Here is a 23,496-nt window from a genome sequence, read left to right as displayed (position 1 = left end):
TGCCATCAGTCGTTACAGTTTTTCGTAAGGCATGTGCAGCCTTGGGGGATCCTAATATTGTATAAAAAAATCAATTTATACGTCAAGAACTCAAATATTTTCCTTGTTCAATTAGGGTTCCCTCGTTTAGCGTTCACGTAGGTATGTAGAATATAAGAAACGAAAACTTGCTCTGGAATTATTATTTAACCAGACCCCACGCGACGGCTGGAAGATACGTTATCGAAATTTCGTTTTCGGCAGGAAACTCGATTTGGGCCAACGGAGGGTCGGAACTAATTGATAAAGTACATTGATCTCGCTTGTTACGCCGTATCGCCTACCTCCGGCTCGTCAAACTAATTAGCTATCTCAAAGATAAAACCGCTCGTACGGTATATATGTTAGATCCCTCTGACCCCCTCTGGATCCGTGTAACGCGATTTACGCTCCGCGCCGTGCCGGAGCCGAAGATACGGTCCGGTTGTTTATCTCCATAAAGGAGCGTGCTAAAAATTCCCTCCTTTCCGCGGGGGAAACCCGGCAGGATGGGATCGCACGGCGGATGAACGGCGGCTCTCGTAGCGACGTGCAAGGATCGGGGATCCGGCGCGGCTAATCCAATTCGAGGCGGCGAAAGACGGGGAGGATTCTGGTTTATCGTAATAATCGTCCATTGTTGAGGGAGTATAATGAATGTTGTCTCACAGAGACTACGACTGGCGTTCTCTTTCTTTCGCCGTGCCCTTCCTGCCTCGTGACGGGCACATAGCATCCCGGAATTCCACTTGCCGGCCTCCGTTTTCTCCCGATTTCTCTCTCCCTCTCCCTCCCTCCCCCCCCTCTCTCTCTCTCTCTGTCATTCGTCCGGCCACCGATTTAATTTTAGATAAGCTTTAAGGGATTGACTTCTCAAGGACTGTCCTCCTGTCTGCTAGCCGGAGGCAGCCGGTCGTCAAATGGGCGCTCGTCTCTCTCGTGACATCAGAAATTCAATTTGCCAGACGGCGCGACGATTTACGGAAACGGCTCGTCGCAGAGCGGTGGCTGTCGCGGAGCGACTTCGTGCGGCCTGTACCGCGCAGCAAAGAAAATAAAACGTGGCTGGAGCGCGGCGATTTTTCGCAACGCGAATTTTTCCCAAAGTCGCGCGCATTCGGTCTCGGACGAGTGTCATTTTCGTCGGCGAGCGTTGCCCCAAACGGTATACTCGCGCGTATATCCATAAAGCTCCATTCAGTTAATCCCAAACATTTTATACAATTTTTGTCCGACTTGAAAGCCCCGAACGCACGGGGCGATAACAAAAATCCGCTGCTGAAAATGAACATTTGGAGTAATGGACTTTGCGCGCTTTTTGCCTTGACCCACCCATTCGATAAACGAATACTCTAACGGCGTAAATTCCATATTATTTTACGCCGAGTATAAATATCTCAATGGGATATTTATTTATATTCGAGGTACATTAAATAGAACAACCTGTTGATTTTATCTCGCTATTCACGAGTCCGCATCTCCGGTATTCATGTATTCCCGATCGGACCCGATCGCCGAAACGGCACGAAAAAGAAGTATGTTGGGACTCTCGTTCTACTCCGATTCGCGGCAAATCGGATCTGCTCGTCCGCTCGTAGGACAAAAAGTTATTGTAAGGCGAGAGCGGAGGACGATCGCATCCGGCTAGACGATGTGTTTCAGCTATAACACTCGACGGCGGCTGCTTCTATATACATGCGAAGCGCCGGTCGTTTTCGGTTTACAGCGGCCATCGCAATGAATCGCGGTGGAAAGGGTGAAAAACACTCGGCACGGCCGAGCAAGTCCCTCGGCTGTAGACGCGAATCAAGTTTGTGACGCGTGAAGGGCGGGATAAGCATTGCACCGAGGAGATAACCCCGGGGCGAGGACCGAGCGAGGAAAAAGCTGGGAGAGAAAAACGCGGAGCTATCTTTATGTCATCATTCAGGGGGGGGAAAAATAAACGAAAAGAAGATTGAAAGATTTTCTCCGTGCCGCGAGAGGTCTGTGTAAGCGCAATATTATTTGCGTTATTAATCGAATTTACGGAGACATCCCGAGTCGAAATTTTCGTACTATTTTCACACTTTGAAGGATAATTTACACCTACATAGACCAGCAAGAACCTACTTTGATGACATACTTTTTTACTCCTCCCTTGAATCTTCAATCTAAAAATTTAGTTTAGCGCCCACTTAAAAGCACCTGCTTTAATGTTAAATCGACAAAAATAGAAATTTCCGACACTATCAGTTTTAAAGTAGGAGTAAATTTCGTACTTGCAGTTCGACCTCTTTTACCGTCTTAGGTTCTGCTATGTAATAGAATTGAAGGTTCAACGTAGGGCCAAAATTTCGACTCGGGATGTTTTGACGAAAGTGAAATGACACGTGCTTTCAGTTTTCGAAAGTTCGACACGCAACGGTGTCGCGCGCGCGCGCTCATTGACGAATTAAGACGGCAATTTGGGCATGTTAAAAATCTCGCGCGTGAACGTGTAATTTGCGGCTATAAAGTTCCACGCCGCCACGTGGAAGTTCCCATAATAATATTCCGCGGGGACAGTTTGCGCCTCCGATGAATGGCGCGAAGCGACAAGCGTCGCCGTTCATCTCCAACGGGCTCGGTCACGCGTGAATACCGATTCGCTCCGTGCTAGATGTTAACCAGATCGATATCTCCCGGCGATTAATTGGCCGACGTATCGGGGTCGTCGCCGCGCCAACGAGAGGGAGAGAGAGAGATAGAGAAAGAGGGAAAAAGGCGTCCGAGGCGAACGGCGCCTCGGGTTATTAGGGATCTCCTGAGGAGCCGTGACGCCGCAAATGGACCAAGCAGCGGCTCGCGGTAACGTTCGGGAGCGGAAAACGCGGGCAAACGCTCTTCCGGGCCGTTTTGTACCGTCGCGCGTCGTCCAGGCGGAAAATGCTTCCCTCGAAGACGATGGGAATGTCGTCGTTGTCGTCGTCGCCGTCGTCGTCAAGAATGCGACGCTCCGAAGAGCGCGGCCGGCTACTGTGCGATCGGAAGCGGACGATGTTCCCACGAAGAGTGAGCGCGCCGGATGTGTAACGGTGAGCGCGGAGCAACGAGGAGAGATGGCAGTGGCCGGTACGATAAATGGTCCGACCGTCGTAAATGATTCGATTGTTAATTGCATAGCACTTTGCAAGCTTTGCTCGCATCTTAAAACTGCCCTTGAATTATTACACTGAAAGAAAAATTTCGTCTCGCTAGTTTTCGCAGGTTGGACAAATGTAATTAAGAATTGGAAAACGTTTGTGATCCGAGTTCAAAATCACGCTGTAGATACGCGAAATTTATGTTTGTGGCAGCCCGTGACGTTAACGTTTAATTCAAGCGACTTCGTTTTGTTTAATTGACCGGCATTTTTTCCGCGTACAAATTTCTAAAGCACAGCAAGCGGTTTGCTGTCGCACCTAATACAATAGGCACAGTAGCAAAATATTCACGGCGGAATATATTAGCTGTCCATATTTTACAACTAAAATCAAGTTGCCACGTGTAGTTTTTAGCTACGGCAGCTACACTTTCCTCTCCGTGTACATATTGCGATATTATTGTATTCCAAGCTGTGCAATCGCTAAAACACGTACTAAATTTATGAGATACAGCAGAGCTGGCTTGATAATTCTAGAATATTACTTTTACCATTCCGTTCGGGTGGATTTGCCATATTGGCGGATAATCCCCGTATGAAAGAAAAAAAAATAACACCCGCAGCAACTGCGAGTGAATGGAGGGTGAATCGGGGATTGATTGGAAAAACTCGCCCGCTAACTTTGTTCCCGTTCACTTCAACTTACTTTCCTATCCGATCACTATACTTTCCCCGGAGCGCGAACTTTTACCTCCCGTCAATCTTATTTCACTCAGCGTTTGTCATAACGCGTGTTCGACCGCCGTGCGCAATCGTCGTGGAGCGTTACCGTATCTAAAAGTTCAGTTAACAAAGTCATCCGCGGAGAGAGGTCTATCGGTCGGAACGGTCTTGATTAAAAAAAAAGAAAAAGAAGAACAGCGCGATTGAAGCTTCGCCGAACGACAGGATTAAGGAAGTAATAAACCGTCAGGCTGAACGTCATACCCTCGAGCTAGCGTTAATGACGTCGAGGGCGAGGCGGCAATTAAAATGTTACTGGCGACACGGCGGTCACTTTCTTCCTTCTTGGTCGCAGATCGCGGTCTGACGTACCTCTCAGACCGCTTCGTCGTGGCAACCGCACGTATACCGCGAGAATTCGTAATTACAGGCTTATCAACGGCTCCAGAAAATTCTGCGAATTAATGAGTGCGCGTCTCAAGAGGCGCTCTCGCGCCGTCGTCGTCCTCGTGGCCGTCGTCGGCCTCTCGACTCCGTCCCGACCCTTTTTACCCTATTCGAGCTCTACCCGGCCTAGACGAGGTACTTCCCCAACCTCGACCGTGGGCCACCCCTCTTCCGCCGTGTCGCAACGAGAGAGAGAGCTGCGTCAGCTGCGCGATTGTGTGATTCGTCCTCGACGTCGTCGACGCGTCGCTCGGGGGAATTAGGCGTATTTTAACGGCGGATAAGTGAGGCCGGAGGGTGAATAGAATTAGCGTTAGGAACTGGTACGCCGGAAGTAATATCATTATTTATGAGAGATATAAGCGTAATTGCTCGCTGGCGAAAAATACCGGATTAGGATCGCGACAATTAAACATAAGATAACAGCGGGTCGATAAAGCGGAAAGGTAAATTGAATCGAAGCTGAGGAAAGGGCCGTTCCAAACACTGAAGAGGCACAAATGACACGGATATTTGTCAAATATGTAAATTAATTCTGCCTTTTAATGACGAATAAGATCCTCGAAAGCCGTGGTAAATTGGATTTGGACAGCTGCGACGAATAAATGTAACCGGACGGTAACTCAAGTCAATGTTAAAGTTCTGCTACGACGAAGGCATAATAAATTTGCATAAAAAACTGTGCTCCTTGACGACTTAGGAAGTCGGCGGGGCAAATTGAAACGAGTGGCAGTAAATTAGCGAGCGGGTCTTTAATTTAAAATCCGATTCGTTTTACATTTTCGCCCGTCGTTATTACAATGGCGAACTTTTCCGCCTCGCGCTTCTCCGGAAAAGCGAGGCCTGTAACGCGACGCAACTACGCGATTCCAAATATTTGAAGAGCGAAAAGTACGACCGAGCGCAGCTTACACGGTGTATCACGCGACGCGCGATTGTGCGAGTCGATTTAGATTTACATTCCCGAACGATTTGACTTGGGCTCTTGGGCCCAAGAGAGATCGTTATTTCTTCCACTTAATTTCACTCCTTAAAAACTGTCTCTCGCCCCCTACCGACTTGTCCTTTCCGCCGCAAAGCCCCCCTCGCAAAATACCATAAAAAGGCGACGCTTAATGACGCAGAAAATTAAAGATTCATACGATCAACGTACGAATCCGAATAAAAGTGTCTCCGTCTACAGTGCTTAATTAAGTCGCGCAGCAAAAATTGCCAACGAATTCTACGTCTGTCTAAAGTAAAGATTAAGAGAAGCTCTCAGACGAGGACTCTTATATTTTTCATAAATCCCGGGGTCACGCAAATTAGGATTCGCGCGCGCAATTCAACGCGGCCGCAGACAATTCGCTATAATTACTGGCGGCAGTTTCATAAAAAATAATCGTGAAACCTGTCCATAAATCTCACATCACCTTGGTACCTGCACTCCTACGTATTAATTTCCCATGACGAACGCCGCGCGCGACAATCTCTTCCGCACGCGCGGCGCAGGAAGATCTGGCTCATTGTCCCTAATTACAATGCGCATGATTATGCGGCGCGGCGCGCGGCTCTTTCCCGGAATCGTCTAACGACGATAGCACGATTTGTCGCCGCATTCCGCGAACCTAGTCAGCACCACCGCCGCCGCCGCCGAACTGTGTCGCAGCGGTAAAGCGTTCCCACGACGGTAAGCTCGATTTTTCGCCGGGCCCGCTAATTGCCTGTCCGCCGTGTGATTTACAAACAGCAGTAAACAGCACGAACCCGCTTGACAGACGGCCCGACAAGACATGCCTATCGAGGATAATATTCTAGCCTGGAGGAGGACTCTCCGGGATGAACCGCACGTTCGCAGCACTTTGCCCACCGAGGTAACGAAAACTATCGCCGGCTCCTCCGCTACCAATGGGATTATCCCAGGGCAGCTTTCCCACCGTGCTCCGATAAATAATTTTCGTTACCGTCTCGCGTTTTACTTTCGCGCACGTCGTATCGATATGCGGGACGATAACGGGGGATTGCTTATCTAAAATTAACACATGACGGAAAGAAAGTTATGCGCACTAGAATAATCTTCTTACTTTCTATTCCAATTTTTATTTCACTTTCAAATCAAGCGTTTAACAATTTTAATTACCTCGTCGAGCATTGCGTATATATATACATCCTAATGTATGTATGAGCCAATAAAAAAATAATTATTTAAATCTAAAATTCGAGGACTCCTTTTTTTTCTGAAGGAGCGATAAATTCACTACGGGGCGACTTTCCATCGTGTTTTAATTAAGATGTGGAGAAACGCGAACGTCTTACTTCCTCAAAGCCTCGTCGAGATAAAAGGGATCTGAAGGGTGCTCGAGACGTCGCGCGAAAGGTCGCGGTGAAACGGCGGTTTCGCTGAAAGAATGTCCATTTTTCCATATCTGCGCGCCGCACGCGCCTCATTTTCACGGTTCAGGTAGCGCAGGTGGGCGCGCACACGCCTGCGTGTGCCGTGAAGAAAGGGAATCCGCGCGGCGCGCACGTTGCACTCTTGACCTTTCGAGAGTCTTGTGCAACCGAAACCGCGGGGCGTCGCGTGCGGCGGCCGCGGCCGGGAGGAAAGGGAGAAACGGGGAGGGTAGGGCGCGACATTTCAGCGATACTCCGGGGTTACGAACACCCTCGGCGATGCATCGCGATGCATCTCGCTCGGAATCTCTCTCTCTCTCGCTCTCTATTCGCCACTCCTTGTTTCACGACAGAGGCCGAAAGACAAAGATCTCCCGGGAATCTCGGGAGATGAGACTCTTCGTTGCACTGTAAATTTCCGTATTGCTTCTTGGACAGAAGCGGGGGAGAGTGATTTTCTCGAAAAATTCAGGCAATTAATTGAAAGGGGTGGGAAGGGGGGGGAAGGATAAATCGCTGCCCGGCGAGCGCGAATCAAAGTGATTAATTTATGTCAATTCGAGCGTAGTGCGGCCGTAACGATGAAAGCAAGGTCATTATTGTTGCTTTCGCTCTAAGAGCGACGAAGGAGGAAATGTATGCAACATCATTAGCACACGTTTTGCCTACGGTTGTCGTTATTAATAGCTGATATTTTTAGCGGCTAACATTTCAGCTCGGATGTAACTGCGATTCAAGATGCGATCGCGACGCGGGAAGTATCTTAGATAAGATAAGCGAGATTTACTTTATACATGCGCTACGACTTTCTCCGGCTACTTCGGATCATACGCGCCGCGAAGTGAAGAACATGTCGGTCGCGAGGCTTTTTTCCCTCCTTTTTTTACGGTTTAAAGAGCGCCGGCCACTTCTCGAGCGCGAAAGTGGTCGCTGCTCTTAATACCGTGCGCGTCCTGTTGCTCGTTAGCGTAGATCTTATAAGCTGGCTCCCCTCATACCAGTTTCCCCCGTTCCTCTCCGATTTTCTGTCTCCTTCCTCTTCTCTCTTCTCCCGCCAACCGAGAAAGTCCCGACTAAACCAAAACTGAATGATAACCGACCACTTTCGTCCGCGACGAAACGGCATTCCTCGTTATCGCGCGTTATCCGAACGGGTATCGCGAAACGATAGCGCCTCGATTATACGATCGTACGGGGGGAAATGATAAAAAAAAAGATATTTGAAAAAACAATATCCGCTTACGGCCGTGTATTATGCAATCGCGGCGGTCGCGATCGGGGTGGGACGAGATTGATAGCGGACACTGAACACGCGCTCAATATTTCGACACGTTAAAACGGAAGCGGAAACGATCGTCATGTTTAGAGGAATTTGAGATAGGATTCTAATATGTGATATCGAGGTTTCTGTTACATTAACAGGTGACCGGTTGATTCCACCATGAATTTATTGTCCTTGGAGCGAAGTCTGTTCAGTGGAAAATTCATCGTTGGACCGTGCAATCGTTGCACCGAAAAAAAATGTCCGGTTAAATATAATCAGATAATCCAATTACATAAAAACAAACGGATATATCCGATTAAATTGTATATGCGGTGAAAAATATGATCGGTTTTTCAATCAAATTTCATCCGACGTTTCCATAATTTAATCGGAAAACGTAATCGGAAAAGTTGACCGTCGGAAACATTATTTAATAGGTTTATCCGATGGAAATTTTTCTCAGTTCGCGAAAAAAGGTTTTGCGATCGGATTTAGGCGTTGAAAACCTCACTGAGAAAAATTTTCATCGGATAAACCAATTAAATAGTGTTTCCGATGGTTAATTTTTCCGATTAGGTACGTTTTCCGATTAAATTATGGATACATCCGATGAAATTTATCCGATGAAATGCAGTTACCGATGAACTTTGATTGAAAAACCGATCACATTTCTCATCGGATATACAATTTAATCGGATATATCCGTTTGTTATTATGTAATTGGATTATCCGATTATATTTAATCGGACATTTTTCTCAGTGCTGCTATCTCATATTAGAAACCGATCTCATAATGGAGGACTCTCCTACGCTACTAAACGCAATCTTCTTATTCCACCTTCGAATCCCCGCGACTTAAGATCGATCTCGTGCACCGGCGCTCGATTTATCGCGCGACGGCGCCGCTTCGGAGAAGGCGCGCGCTTCCTTGAGCAAACGTTAAACGTCAAATACTTCCACGAATGTATTATTTGTCTGTCGTGCGCGGTGTGTCGTAAGAGCCCCATTATCCGTGCGATTGCAAATATCGCGGATACGTCTTACCTCGATGCACGACCGTACGAACGATTCGTAACGAGCGGTGTACCGTTACCGCGCGTTTCATCCGAACCGATCGGATGACCGGAGTACCGAGTTCGCTTCTCGCTTACCATCCTTCGATCAGGCGATAAATATAATAGCGGGTCGAGAAGGGGGGAGTAGAGAGAGAGAGGGGGGGGGGGGAAGAACGATCGTTAATCACACACGTCTGATTATCCGCCCATAAACCTGCTAAATGGAAAGAACGTCTTAAGCAGGAAGTCACGCTAGTTTCACGCTACACTCTACGGGTGCGAGAGGAATTTGGATCTGAAACTCGATCCTAATCCGACAATAATTAATGCCATGTATATGCGTAATGTTATTTAACGCTATATGCCGAGGTCTTACACCGAGCGAAATTTTTATCGGCTAAACCAATTAGTCAGTGTGTCCGATGGTGGAGTTTTTCGATTAAATTATGGATACATCGATGAAAAATATGATCGGTTTTTCAATCGAATTTCACCGGTAACTGCGTCTCATCGGATAAATTTTATCGGATGTATCCATAATTTAATCGAAAAAATGAACCGTCGGCAACGCTATTTAATGGGATTATCCGATGGAAATTTTTCTCAGTGCTACGGTAGTGAACATTTCAGTGTATCTTACACGGTACGTTTCCGTAATCAGGAGTAAACACTCGCGCACAATTATCTTCGCGTGTCTACAGCGTGATTTTGAACTCGGATCACACAAACATTGCCAATTCTTAATTAATTTGTCTACTCTGGCCCTACCGAGATTTCTTTCGCGCCTCGGTATTCTTTCCCTCGAGACGAATACGAGGAAAACTCGTCGCGTTCGCAGAGGCTTGTCTTGACATGGAGACACGACTTGCTTCACAAGTGTTATCAAGGTCGATGGTATCGTATCGAGGGGACCATTCTTTGGCGTGCAGGCGAGAAGAGAGAAACCGCGACACACAACCCAGAAGCAGATCCTATGCATCTGTTCTCCACACATACGAATGTGCACGCACCCGAGGCGCATTACGGCACACTCGTCATTAAGATAGGCGCCTATTCTCTCGTACGGTAAAAGTAGTTCACGATGCAAATTGTGCCACGTGATCGGCGACACGAATGGGACACGCGGTAATTGGCTTTAATTGCGCCGCGGTATGATAATGTCGGGTACAATCATCGATTTTAATTGGCCAAAGGTCCGCTTTTATCGTCCTTCGGGAAGCGGGTTAATCGCGTGCTAAAAACGGAACGAAAGAACTTCGTACGCGGAATTTAAATTTCTCCCTAAGACCCAGGTTCTTATCGGCATCTCGGAAAAGGCGTACGTTTGCATTCCAGTGTATATTTCAGTAATTTGCTGATGATACAATTATTGTATCGCGCGACTCGCACGGCGGACAATCTTTACAGATCGCGCCGATAAATTTCGAGATTTATGCAACGCAGATGTGCAAGTGAAATCTGCTTTTCAGCTTCTAATTTTCGCAGTAAAATCGAATGGTGACGTCGAACAATATTTATAACGTCATTAACAATTGACTTAAGTTTATTCCTCCCCCCGGAAAAGTTTCTTTCTCCTGGACAATTACACGGAGAGAATTTTTTCTTAAAATTTATTATCACACTGAGAAAATTTTTTATCGGATAAACCTATTAAATAGCGTTTCCAGTGGTTAATTTTTCCGATTACGTCTCCCAATTAAATTACGGATACATCCGATGAAATTTGATGGAAAAACCGATCATATTTTTCATCGGATATACAAATTAATTGGATATATCCGTTTGTTATTATTTAATTTGATTATCCGATTATACTTAATCGGACATTTTTCTCAGTGCATGCAACCGTGGGACAACGTGGCATTTGAAAGAATTTTATAAGAGTTTCTTTAAATCTTACTACACATTTCGCTGGCAGAATGTACGTTAAAATTTCCACAAACTCTCGTAAAGTTCTTCAAAGTGCCACACGTTGTCCCACGATTACGTGATTTTGCAGGATAAATTTCGAGAGAAAATTCCGTGTACGTCCCGCAAAGCAGAAACCTCCTGTTATACACGTGGACGTCATTCAGCGCGATTCTGGGATCAATTAGCTCACGTTATACTTAGCAATTTCCGCTCGCGGGTAAAGTCGTGCTCGCTGTCGGCCGGGCTTCCTTCAACTTAGGCACGCATGACGTACGGCATTCACGTTTCGTCTATCGGAGCTAAATCCGGAACACGGCTGATCTTACGGGGGCCGCATTGAATCTACTATACGTCGCCCGACTACTCGGCCACAATAACCGCGGCACGAAATATCGTGCTATTCACGCGACACGCCCGCACAGGCTCGCGTTTTCGGTGCCCGATTTCTAGGGCTGTCAGTAATACAGCGCTCAGGTTGGCGTGAGTTCCGCTTCGATACGTAATTGCAATTTAACATCGAGTAATACCGATGCATTGTACAATATTTCCCGCCACGATCGGTTGTCCAAGCGCGATGGAAATGTCGCTCAATATGCCACCACGTTTATTCAACTATCGTGTATGGAAATACCCTTGTTACAATATTTCGTACAAATAATGGAATAAACAAAAATATCCCCTCGATATTTCAATGAGCCGAAATGTAAATTCAAGCGAGACCAGTCTTCCCGATTACGCCATCGGGAAAATAGTAAAAGAAAAAAAGAAGTCCACGGCATTGGGTGAATAGATCCCGTGACAAGCGCGCGAGTGAATCATTCGTTGCGACAGCATTTTCATGGCCTGGCGTTCAGGCGCTGAATTTAGATAAATAGATAAATATCTATTGTGTAAGGAAACGACGGCGCGTTGTGCGCGAGAAACTTCGTCAAGGATGCGGGGAATGTGGGACAAGGGGAAGCCCGTACCTTGACTCCGCCGGGTTGTGCAACGGCGCCCATCGGCTTAATCGGAGTCGTAAAATCCTCCGGATCGATCGATCAGGCGACACTAATAAGCGTGAAATTCACTCGGAAGCGGACACGTCTTGAGCGCCGCACGCTCAAGACCGTATCAGGCATCTGTGATACTTACGAAAGTATCCCATTAACGGGCACGAAAGTTCCTATTACTCGATGGGACCAATATGAGCGCGTTATTATTATTACGGCGTTATTGACCGCGTAACGTGTAATCCGTGACGGCAAATAATATAGATGAGTCAATGCTTAGCCCGTAAGCGCAAACCGATCGAGGGACAGTAGCGTATCGCCGCTGAGTATAGGGTGAACGCGAAATAAATGATAATCCCCCGACGATGGACGCCGAGCGACGGTACTTCCGATTTAATTAAATATCCGCCATCCGTTAATCGGCACCTCCGGCTGAAAGCTGCAGCTAGCTGTTATACGCGAGGTAACGAAGTTTGTGTACCGCCGCGTTTCTTACTTCGGCAACCTCGGGGTCTAATCAGGCCGATGAAATACTGTAATTTACCGTCGCAGTTAGACTCTCATCACTCCACTCGGAATAATGAAGCGTTACTTGTGGCCGACTCGCCGAGGATCATCCCTGTATCAAGAGCGGCGACCGCTCGCGCGATTTACGGAGGGTAGGGATCGAGGGTGAGCGCGCGATGCCATATAACGGCGGGGGGGGATTCGGAATACGGGCCTAAGGCCGCGACGCAAGAAATCGGTCGATGACAGTCGATCATTCTTCTTGCATTTGACTGCGACCGGTAGAGTTCTTAGCGTCTTGCGTTTTGTGTCCATTGTAGAATAAGCTTTAAGGTAAGGCGCGAGTCAGTCGCGAATCCCGATCCGCGCGCGGATCTTCCAGCGAGTAACTGGAACGAGAAACGTAACGCGCGCGCGCCCCGGCTACGGTATCTTTCCGCGCGCTGTTGCAACAAACTCGTTGCGATGCGATACGCGAGCATAAACGAGCACGGACAGCAGTTTCTTTTTTTCGAAACGTCGACTACGCGACGACTCGCGCAGCGTTGCGTCACGCCGCGCGGAACATCCTCACGAGGCGCCATTAAGCGTCATTATTGATGATTGCTAAGTAATCTTAGTTAGAAATAACAAGATCATTATTGCTGTGTGATATAAATTTGACACGCATTCCGGCGATTAGGATGTAGGCATATCGATGACCGTAAGTTTATTTTGCAGATTTTTCATCTTTGAAAAAAAAATCCCTTCCCCCCCCCCCTTGCTTCTTATTATAAATTGCCTGCCGCACGCTATATAAGACTTGGGGTCAGAGCACAAAGCAACGTAATAGAATAGAAATGAAGCTTCTTGTTGATCCAACTGTAAATTTTTAGTTAACTGGCACACTTGGTACGACGTTTCGACCCAAGTATCAGGTCCTTATCAAGTAACTGAGCCGAGGGGGAAACCGCTGACCAAAATCTTGTACACCAATGCCCACTACTGCCCAGTGAGCATTGCTTTATCGTATTATCTTATTTTATCTTATTGTATCTTTATAATATCTCAGCAAGGCCTAATGCCCAAAAAATGCCTAGTAATGCCCAGTAATGCCGCAAATCTGTAACGCCACAATGTCCTCAGCGGTTTCCCCCTCAAACTGGACTGCAAACCAACATGTCACAATTTCTTTGAAGGTGGCAAGAAATTATAAATTACAGGTCAGAGTGCACATACATGAAAGTTACCTCGTGTATAGATGTTCACAGAGCATAAATTATAGCAGACCCACAGGTCACTGTCGACGTAGGAAATTGTCAGAAAAATGATTTTAACTAACAATAAGCGAGCACGTTTGCACGTTATAAAGTTCCGAGTTGAACTGAATCCGTCGATAAAATTAGGAGACGACAAGTGACAAGCACGATCTGCGGTGCTTCGATCGCACAGTCATACAATACATTTAAGTTCTCTCGCAACGTAATGGCTTACGACAAAGACGCAAGCGTAAACGTAGATAGCGCACGCCTCTGTCGTAAGCCGTTACGTTACTTTGTGCTCTGACCCTTAAATACGCGGAAGTATTAGCCTGTTAAACGTATAGAAGTATCCGCAAAAGCGTCCAAGGTCGGTTATTGATCGGCTTAGCTCGACGCGCGTTGCCTCCCGATCTTTCTCGATCTCCCCGAGACTTTATAGCGGCGCGTTGCAGCGCGGCGTCTTTCGCAGCCGAGAGCTTAAAGCCAGCTGCCACGTAGATTCATATCGCGCGGCCTGCATATATCTACGGGCGGCCAGATGCAGTCGTCCGTCGTAGGGTGGTATTCCGCCTGGCTAGTAGAGATTAAAGTAACCGAGCCACCGCAGCACCCCCATAAATATTGAACGTCCCCCGGATTTATGGTCGCACCGAGGACGCCGGGTTACGTAGGAGGAAGTTATATGAGTTGCTCGCCTAAAACCGAGCGGAGGGACCGCTCCCGCAGGGGTCCGGCTACTCTCGGGCGGTGCGGGCGAGCGAGCGGCGCGGTCGCGAGACTGCCCTGCGAAAGGCCCGGCTAATTAATGTATTGTTTCACCGGCTGCGGTCCGCACGCCTCCGGAATCTGCATCCGCTGAATATGCAACGTCGCCCATAGCCCGGAAAGCGCGGCACCGGATTAGTAAGCCGCGCTCATGCCCTATGCATACCTATCGACTTTCCCCCCCTCGCGACGCAAAGAGACCGCAGCCCGGCCGGACGCGACGTAAGAGACCAATTTGGCGCATCCTCCCGGAACGTACGAGGACGCGATCCGAGGACGCGCGTTTCTTTCCATCTCACGGGAGCTGCTCGCGAATCTATCGCACGCTCACGGTACTAGAGTCCCTCTAATCGGAGTCCGGCCAGTTTCGGCGAAATGATGCGAGGGAGAAAGAAATATATTCCCTCTCGCTCTACACGACGCAAATGTTGTTTGTAGACCCGAGTCAAAATTTTGGTACTATTTTGACACTTTGGAGGATAATTTACACCTACTTCGCCGATCTATACACCTACGTAGACCACATAGACCAAGAACCTACCTTGATGACATTATATTTTTTCACTCCTCCCTTGAAACTCTAATTCTAAAAATTTGCTTTAGCTCCCACTTAAAAGGACCTACTTTAATGTTAAATTGGTAAAAAGGAAAAATCTCCGACACTATCAGTTTTAAAGTGGGAGTAAATTTCGTACTTGCAGTTCGACCTCTTTTACCGTCTTAGGTCCTACTATATAATAGAATGAAAGGTTCAACATAGGGCCAAAATTTCGACTCGGGGAGCGAGAGGGAATATATTCCTTTCTCCCTCGCATCATTTCGCAGAAACTGGCCTGTTGGCCAGACATCGATTAGAGGGACTCTACACGGTACGTTCCAGGAGTGATATCCACTTGAAATATTTCGAGGGAAGAGGACTACGTACGAAGAATAACGTTAGTAATAACGGAAAGGTGCGGCGCACCGTTGCGCTTTGTTCATTGTCACCGATTAACGTTGTCGCGTGCACGCCCGAGTTAGGCGGCGAATTGGTCCACGCGGAGCAAGCGTGAAATTGGAAAGCCGACAGAGTCCCGAGACGTTGCAAGTATCATAATTACAAATTGCATACCTACTCCGTCCGCTTCCCTCTTTCGAATAACGAGCGCGCAGCGAGATAATAACCGGCCTCACGGTTCTGATGAACGCGCGAGATAATAAAAAGAACCTCTCTCGTGTCATAACGGATAAAATGTTTTCCGCTGCGCGATGCGAACGTCATAATCGGACGGGCGATCGGGGGAACCGCTTAATCCTCAGGTACCTTTGACAAACCCGCGGACACGTAGGCGTGATTTCGCTCATTCGCATAACGTGATTTATGAGTCTACGCCTCGGTAAAGGTCAAAGGCTCCGCGGATTGTTAGCGGGCATGCGTTACCTCGTTCGCGCCGATTACCCGCGCGGCGATCGGACGGACGCGTAACATTCCACCGGTAGTTATGCAGTCGTTGCGAAAACATTCGCAACACTCCTCTCGGCGAGGGACTCGAACCTGCCCGGGGACAGCTCCGCGAGTCGTAAAAGTCTTGCCGAGGAGACGCACGACTTCGGCGACCGTATAGTAATTTTTACGACGGCTTGTGTGTCTAACAGGACCGATGTGCTTGACAAGAATAGATATGAGACGACGCAAAAATATATCTGTATATAAAAGGCACCCGCGTGGTAAAGCCGAACGTGATTTTTATGCCAAATTAAATTAAATTCAGATGCACCACCGGAGAGCCCGTTAGAATGCAATTGCGACAATCTGCTGTATAAAGACACAAGATTTCCAGCAGGAATGTGTAATGATAATAGAATCCGAGTTTTAGTGTTATAAAAATGTACACGGAGAAATTTCTTTGAAAATTTCAAGAGCGGCGTTTCAAGGAATTTTATCAGAGTTTTTCGAAATTTTACCGTACATTTCACTAGTAAAATGTATGGTAAAATTTCAAAAAATCTCTCATAAAGTTCTTCAAAATACCATACCGTCCCACGATTATACACTGAGAAAAATTTTCATCGGCTAAACCAACTAAATAGTGTCTCCGATGGTTAATTTTTCCGATTAAATTATGGATACATCTGATGAAATTCTATTGAACCGACCACACTTTTCATCGGATGTACAATTTAATCGGATATTTTTCTCAGTCTATGATTCAGGATAAATTTTAAGAGAAAATTCTCTCCTACTGATTAAATATACACACAATTCTATTAATTGCGAGTCTCATAACTGATATTGAAAATGGCGCTGGCAAGCGCTTGTTTACTCCTTTGGAGAACTGTTCACGATCGTCAGCTCGAGGATTATTGTACTTTGCAATTAATCTGTAACTTAACAGTCTTCTGCAAAATTGTTCCGCTCGTGTTCAGTTCAAGGCGTAAAAGCACACACTTGCACAATACTACGTCGCTCTGTGTTCAACGAAGGCAACGCTGAATCCGGCCGGGAAGTTTAATTACCCGCGGTTACTATTGTGGAGAGGCTAACGACCATTCTTTGGAAATCCGTGTCGATTCTTCGAAAGCGCGAAGCTGCCACATGTGAAGCAGCTGAATGTCGGATGCGAGAAAGGAGAGTGGAGAAAGCTGTGCAACATCTATACAAAAAATAAGAAAATACACTTTTTAGTAATAAAAGACAAGATATGTACGTGTACCAAGTACCTCTGCGCTTCTTTTCAGCAGCGCGTGTTGCCTAATCGCTAGGCTACTAATGGAAATGACGCGTAGCGCTAGATGATCTCGCCCGTGTGCCACGATGCGCACACGGAGACAATTCTCTTTGAAAATTTATCCCGAAAGTTATGTAATCGTGAGACAACGTGGCATTTTAAGAAATTTTATGTGAGTTTTTTGAAATTTTACCATACTAGTTATTATGCACTGAGAAAAATTTTCATCGGATAAACCAATTAAATTATATCCAATTAAATTATATATCCAATTAAATTGTATATCCGATAAAAAATATGATCGGTTTTTCGATCAAATTTCACCGGTAACTGCATTTCATCGGATAAATTTCGTCGAATGTGTGTCTATAATTTAATCGAAAACATTAACCATCGGAAACACTGTTTAATTGGTTTGTCCGACGGAAATTTTTCTCGGTGTAATAAAATGTATGGTAAAGTCTCGAGAAACACCATGCTGGCCTACAATCGCCCAATTATCAGGACAAATTTGAAAAGGACACTCTCTCCGTGTGGATGCAGGCCGCGACCGAAAACTCTTTCGCATTAATTGCGAAATAGCCCGCGTATGCGCGGCTGGGTTTCACGCTGTAAGAGCCCCGGCGTACGAACAATCGTCGTCCCATCACCGGGGGACCTCGGGCATGTCTGTCACGCGTGCGGTTGCCCGTGCGTGCCCGCGTAATTTCAGGCCGCGTTCATTCCCCGGCGAGGAGGAACGACATCGGGAGCACGTCGATGGAAAATTCTCGAGAGCGAGTGCTCTCTAAGGAACACGGGGGGGAAATGACAGCATCGGCAAAACTTTCGATAAAACGAGAAGCACGTTGCGGCAATCGGTTATTGGAACCGACGTATTATCCTCGGCGTTCCAGGATAATTTTAAAATACCAGAAATCAATTATTTCCTCTTCACGGGTTCGTGTGTAGAAACTGCACGTGCGTGCGTGCGTCGCGCTTGAGAAAATGCACAATCGAAATTAATATTCGGGTCTGCTTAGGTTGAACTTGACGCCAAAGTCCGATCGACAGGAGCGAAACCATCGCGCCGCGTTTCGATGTAGATCGAACGTTTCCGCACCCCGCGGTGCACACGACCGTTTTTATTATTGGCAGAATTTTGCGTCACAAGTTCCCAGTATCGCGCCGCTAATCGGATTTTCCGCACGCTAATCACGTCCGCGCATAAATATAGATTTTTCCGTCACGTTCCCTCCTCGCGCGCGTCTCGTAAATATTGCTATGATTTTTAATAACCGCCGTTTTCCCAGCACCTCCCGTTTCTTCGAGCGGAGCTCGTAAAAAAATAATTCAATTAGGCTCGTACTCGATGCGAGAGAGAGAGAGGGAGAGAGAGAGAGGCGCAACGTAGGCTCTCGTTAAAACCGGATACGGATCACGGATTACGCAACTGTCTGCGGCGGCAGGAATTCGCGCTGCACCTGCGAAACGCGATGTCATCAGACGTCATCAGCGAAATTCTTTTAGCCGGACGTGTGCGCCTACGAGAAGGAAGATTCCGCTCGTGCCGCGGTGATTTGAACATTTTCCCTCGGACATTCGACACCGCCGTGCGTTTTATTACGCGCACGCAACATAACGCCTTCCGCTCGACTCCGTTTCCCGGGAAACACGCTCGTCGCGCGGTAGGACGCAATTAATATATATGATAGCAAGGTCTCTCGCGCGATCCGGTTCTTGTTAAATATAAATCGCGAGCTACGCGCGGCGAATTAAGCGAGCCGGTTGCCGTTGTTTTTGCTTTCGTTGCACCTGTGCACCTCCTTTTATATTCCGCGCGCGCGCGTTTCTCCGCGCGTGTGGAAAATAATAGACCTCTTGCAAGACCGCGCTCCGGATACGGCCGACGATAACGTCGCGTCGTAGTCGCGTGTGCAGCGGGGACGAGCGTCGCGTGAATCCAGGACGAAAGTGTGCTTGCCGCGACCAATCCTCGGTTGTTCCGCGCCGAGCGTCCGGGGGCCCCCCCTCGCGCTTGCGGTATATTCGCCGCGTACGGTATTGCGGAAACGCACCGGCGCGCAGGACGGAGTAAACGCCGGCGTCCGGAGGAACGGCGTTTCGACCCGGCGGACGAAAGACGCGACGCACGAGGCGAGGCGACTCGCGGACCGTGGAAAAAAAAATAAGGGCCGAGATGCGGCGGACGACATTGTCGAAAAGCGCCGGGGCCAATGTCCGGCGGGGAGGCGATTTCTACGGACGCGTTTTCTAGGCTGGATCAATATGTATGGTAATGCGGTCGACTGTGCAGGTTGTACGACATCAGCATCGTCGACCTACGTGCACATATGTACGCCCGTAACTGTATTATGTATGCGCGCGCTACGTAGGACGTGACTTCTCATATAGGTACGTATAATAAACCTATTACGTCGACTACGGCCTACGAAATGCTCGTACACACGCGTATCGTGGACACGTGCGCGCCCGCGCGTATTTATCCTACGTGTATTAACAAAGCTGAGCGAAGCTTATTGTCGCCGGTGGTAATTAAACAAAGGGAACATTTTTGTAAAAGTCGACCAGACTGGCAAAAAGCGATCTTTACTTAAGTCACAAGATTTCGACCTCTTTATCGGGTCCCTTTCAGGCACAATCTGGAAACAAATTCCAAATGCTCAAACCGCAAATACGAAGAAAGGAACTTTTAGTACGTACATAAGTGTGTATTGCAAAGGAGAAAGACATACCTAATGTTGACTGAAAAAATTAATTTATGTCGAAACAGAATGAGTTCATGAGTGGCAGCAAATTCATAATGTCATATCTGAAATTATTGCGGGTAAAGATAAATAAATAAATAGATAAATCGTAAGATAATAAGTCAGAGAAATTAATTAATTAATTAATTAAGTGTAAGAGTCATAAACGTGTATTAATATCGCCGAGGTATTAAGATAAGGGGTCGATGCAGTTACGACAGTCAGCGGGGCCGGAACCATGCGGCGCGGCATGTCAGAGCGAAAGACTTCCTTTTAATTAGGGGATACGCATAAAAACTGAGCTTTATCCTTCGTTAAAAACGCACATGTACCGATTTCAAGGGGGTAATTTAATGTAAACGTGGGACAGTGTCTCCGAAATCATTACAAAGTCCTTAACGAAGTCCCCGTGTAATCCTTTTGCCTTCATTTTCAAGTTTCTCCACTTGTCTCTGCGGGATAAAGCAAAAGAAACGTTTATCGGCCATCGGTAACCATCGAGAGCCTCATAGTGTAGACGCTGTTAAAGATAGAACGACTTAATAAAGCTAAACGATCAAATAAATTTGTTGTAAAGATAGTAATCTCACTCGCGCTATCTTTTTTTCCGGAAGGATACTTTGAAGACTCGTGGCTAAAGGCCTGCGTCCACGATGCTAGAACCTGGTCCAAGTTCCAGCATCGTGGACTCAGGCCTTAAGAGAATATCCTGGGTGTCGATCCGCGTAAAACGGCCGTAACGCGCGACGCTTGTCTTCTCATTGGTCGAGATTGGGGACTTTTTATGTCACCGTGGGCTCTTAAAAGCGCGACATTATAACAGTTCAAGAACGTTAAGCTAAAAATATCATTATCTGCGTTGCGATACGTAAACGTGAGAGCTTTTAAATTTAGCAAGCGCATACATACGCGTAATGTCTCAAAGAGAAAGATATTTTATAGCTTTTAGTGACACTTTGCTATATATTGTGAGATATTACGCTCTTATGTATTTTTAATATCCTTCACGTATATTACCGCGCGCTTAAAAATTACATAAGCAGCGGCAAATTATTAGCCACCGACGAAAATTTATTTAATATGTAGCGCACGGGCATTTATGTCCTTTTTATAGCTCATTACCCGTGCATCGACGCGCGCAGTGCGTATCCGGGAAATCTTGTCTCTTAAGGTCGAAATTAATCGACTACCGCTTCAACGGACGTTGTCATTATGCGCCGGCATTAACGAACGGAAAGAAACACCCGGTATGTCGGTCAGAGACTTTTCACCCGGAATAACCATAAGCGAATAGACTAATTAACTCTACCGTGCATTTTGAGAGCCAAAATGAGACCCCGCGCATTTACACACACGCATGACGCGCGTAACACATACATATTTAACGACATCGGGTGAATGAAATTCGAGTTACGCTTTGCATCGATTATACCCACGAAGAAAGAGAGAGGGAGAGAATAGATTTAAATATCTCATTACGTTGTACGACAATTATATATTTATTTATCGTCCAACACTTTTTAAGGCATTTAAAGAATTTTAGAATTAAAATTTTGAAGAAAACCAACTTTTTTAATGAAACTTTGAAAAATATTTTATACGGATATGTAAGTGCACAAATAATCGATTAATGAAATCGAATTATCGAGCTTTTTTTTTTTAGATACGGACCTAATGCCTTTAATTCGTCTGTAACCCTTTCGCTGTTACCTGCGTGAAGATTTTAAATAACTGAACGCGTCATCGCGCTTCGTCGTGGATGGTTAATAAAGCTACGAATCTCTTACAATTTTTCTTCGAGGCATTTTTAGCTTTATAAGTTCAATGAATAATTGCATTTCGTCAAAGTGGATTTTGATTTTTGGCCTCACAGGGGCCGGAAACGTCTCGATATAACTCGGTTACTAATTGTCTGCAGTCTCGACTGTGTTCTATAAAAATTTGATACAGCCAATTGTAAGTTCTTCTCCAATTTATCTACAAAGTGGTACGCTTCGGGATCGCGGTCGTGACCATGTGAGACTCTTCGCTTTAATACTTGATAAATTTTTATTGTCAGCATTATTGCAGCTGACAGGACACTCGTTTCTCAACGCATAATGAAACGCATTCGATACGCTCTGTGTTTACAAAATAAAATTACTTAAAAAATATCTTGTTCGCTCCCTTAAGGTCTGTGTCCACGGTGCTGGAACTTGGTCCAAGTTCCAGTTTCGAGAAATGTGCGGCCAATCCACTTGCAGCTATTCCATAAAAGTTGCAAGTGGATTGGCCGCGCATCTCTCGAAACTCGAACTTGGACCAGGTTCTAGCACCGTGGACGCAGGCCTTTCGAGATGCCCGGGGAATGAAATCCGAAGCGCGCCCCGTGAGAAGCGTGGCAATTGCTTTTGGATTCTCGCGCGACGTTACGAAAATAAATCCGCTTCTTCTCGCGCGCCGTTCCCGGTAGGCCTTTGTGGTGTTAATGACGGAACACCACGAGGAGAAATTGCACCGGGACATCTTTACGATCGAGGCCCCGGCGCGCGGGGCTGAAGATCAACGACACGAGCGGACGCGAGCGTACACGGACGCGCCGCACACATTACGAGATTTAATTAAAGTGCCCGATGTATTTATCAACCCTCCTTCCTGGAAGCAATACAATCCGCTTAAGAAAATTCGTTCTGCGCGTTTCCTTGGCGAGACACGTCAGCGGGGGATATCGCGGGACAAACCCGGGATGATCACGCTTTTGGGGAAAAAAAACAGTTAGCAACCCAGTTTGGGGCCCACAATTAGTAATCGAATTATTTGGATTGTTCGTAACTCGAATCTTTTACGAATTTCACCCCGCGTAACTAAAAATTGTAATTAGCTATTCTATCTATATCCAAGATTTTCAAGTAATACCAATCAATTCTCTCAGATAGTTCTGTCTATATTTAGTAAGGCAAAGATAATTTTCACTTAAGAGGCACTAACCGAAATGTTGCTTAACTACAAAAAAAATGGTCAAAATGGTTTTTCCCAGAGCGTCACGAACAATCCAAATAATTCGATTACTAATTGTGGGCCCCAAACGGGTTGCTGAATGTCTTTTTTTCCCCCAGAGCGTACGTTTCGAGGGGGAAGAGACGACTCTTCGACCACGTTACGGTGTCTTCGCGAAACGTCGACGCCACTTAAAATTGCCGCAGGGAGCTGCGCTAAAACGTTGACGCTAAAAATGTTAACGAGCGCAAACGAGCCCGCATATTTTTCGCGGTCGTACGAGACCGCGAGAGGCAGAGAGCCAGCGTTTTACATAACGATTTGCGGGCCGATATACTCATCGATTTACAAGCGCGGAATCCGCTCCTCGGACGTGTTCGCGTTGGGATGGACTTGTTAGATGGACTCGCGGGAGCAAAAAGCCGCGACGAACCCTTCACTTTCGCGCGAAATTCACGGCGAGGGACGACGGCGGTGGCGGCGGCGGCGCTAAATCAAAAACAGAATTTTTGCCGCGGCTCGACTCGGCTACGGGAGCAAAGTACAGGTTGCGGGGCCAGTCCTTCCCCGGTGGTGATTACGATGAAGAAAGAGGAAGTGAACGTCGCGCGGAGGAGGGCTGGCGTTTCCCCGATTGCCGCCGTGCGCCGGGAAGGCGCATACCAC

At 46.9% G+C, this 23,496-nt stretch overlaps 1 protein-coding gene across 1 annotated transcript in view; it reads right to left on the bottom strand.

Moving 5' to 3' along the window:
* Positions 1–23,496, bottom strand: part of LOC105564374 (probable RNA-binding protein orb2) — a 98,558-nt gene that overhangs the window by 30,179 nt on the left and 44,883 nt on the right. The window lies entirely within an intron of this gene.

This window comes from Vollenhovia emeryi, unplaced genomic scaffold (genome assembly GCF_000949405.1).
Source record: "Vollenhovia emeryi isolate VEMERY1.0 unplaced genomic scaffold, V.emery_V1.0 DF939166.1, whole genome shotgun sequence".
NCBI classification, from domain to species: Eukaryota; Metazoa; Arthropoda; class Insecta; order Hymenoptera; family Formicidae; genus Vollenhovia; species Vollenhovia emeryi.
This window is presented reverse-complemented; position numbering and strand designations above follow the sequence as displayed.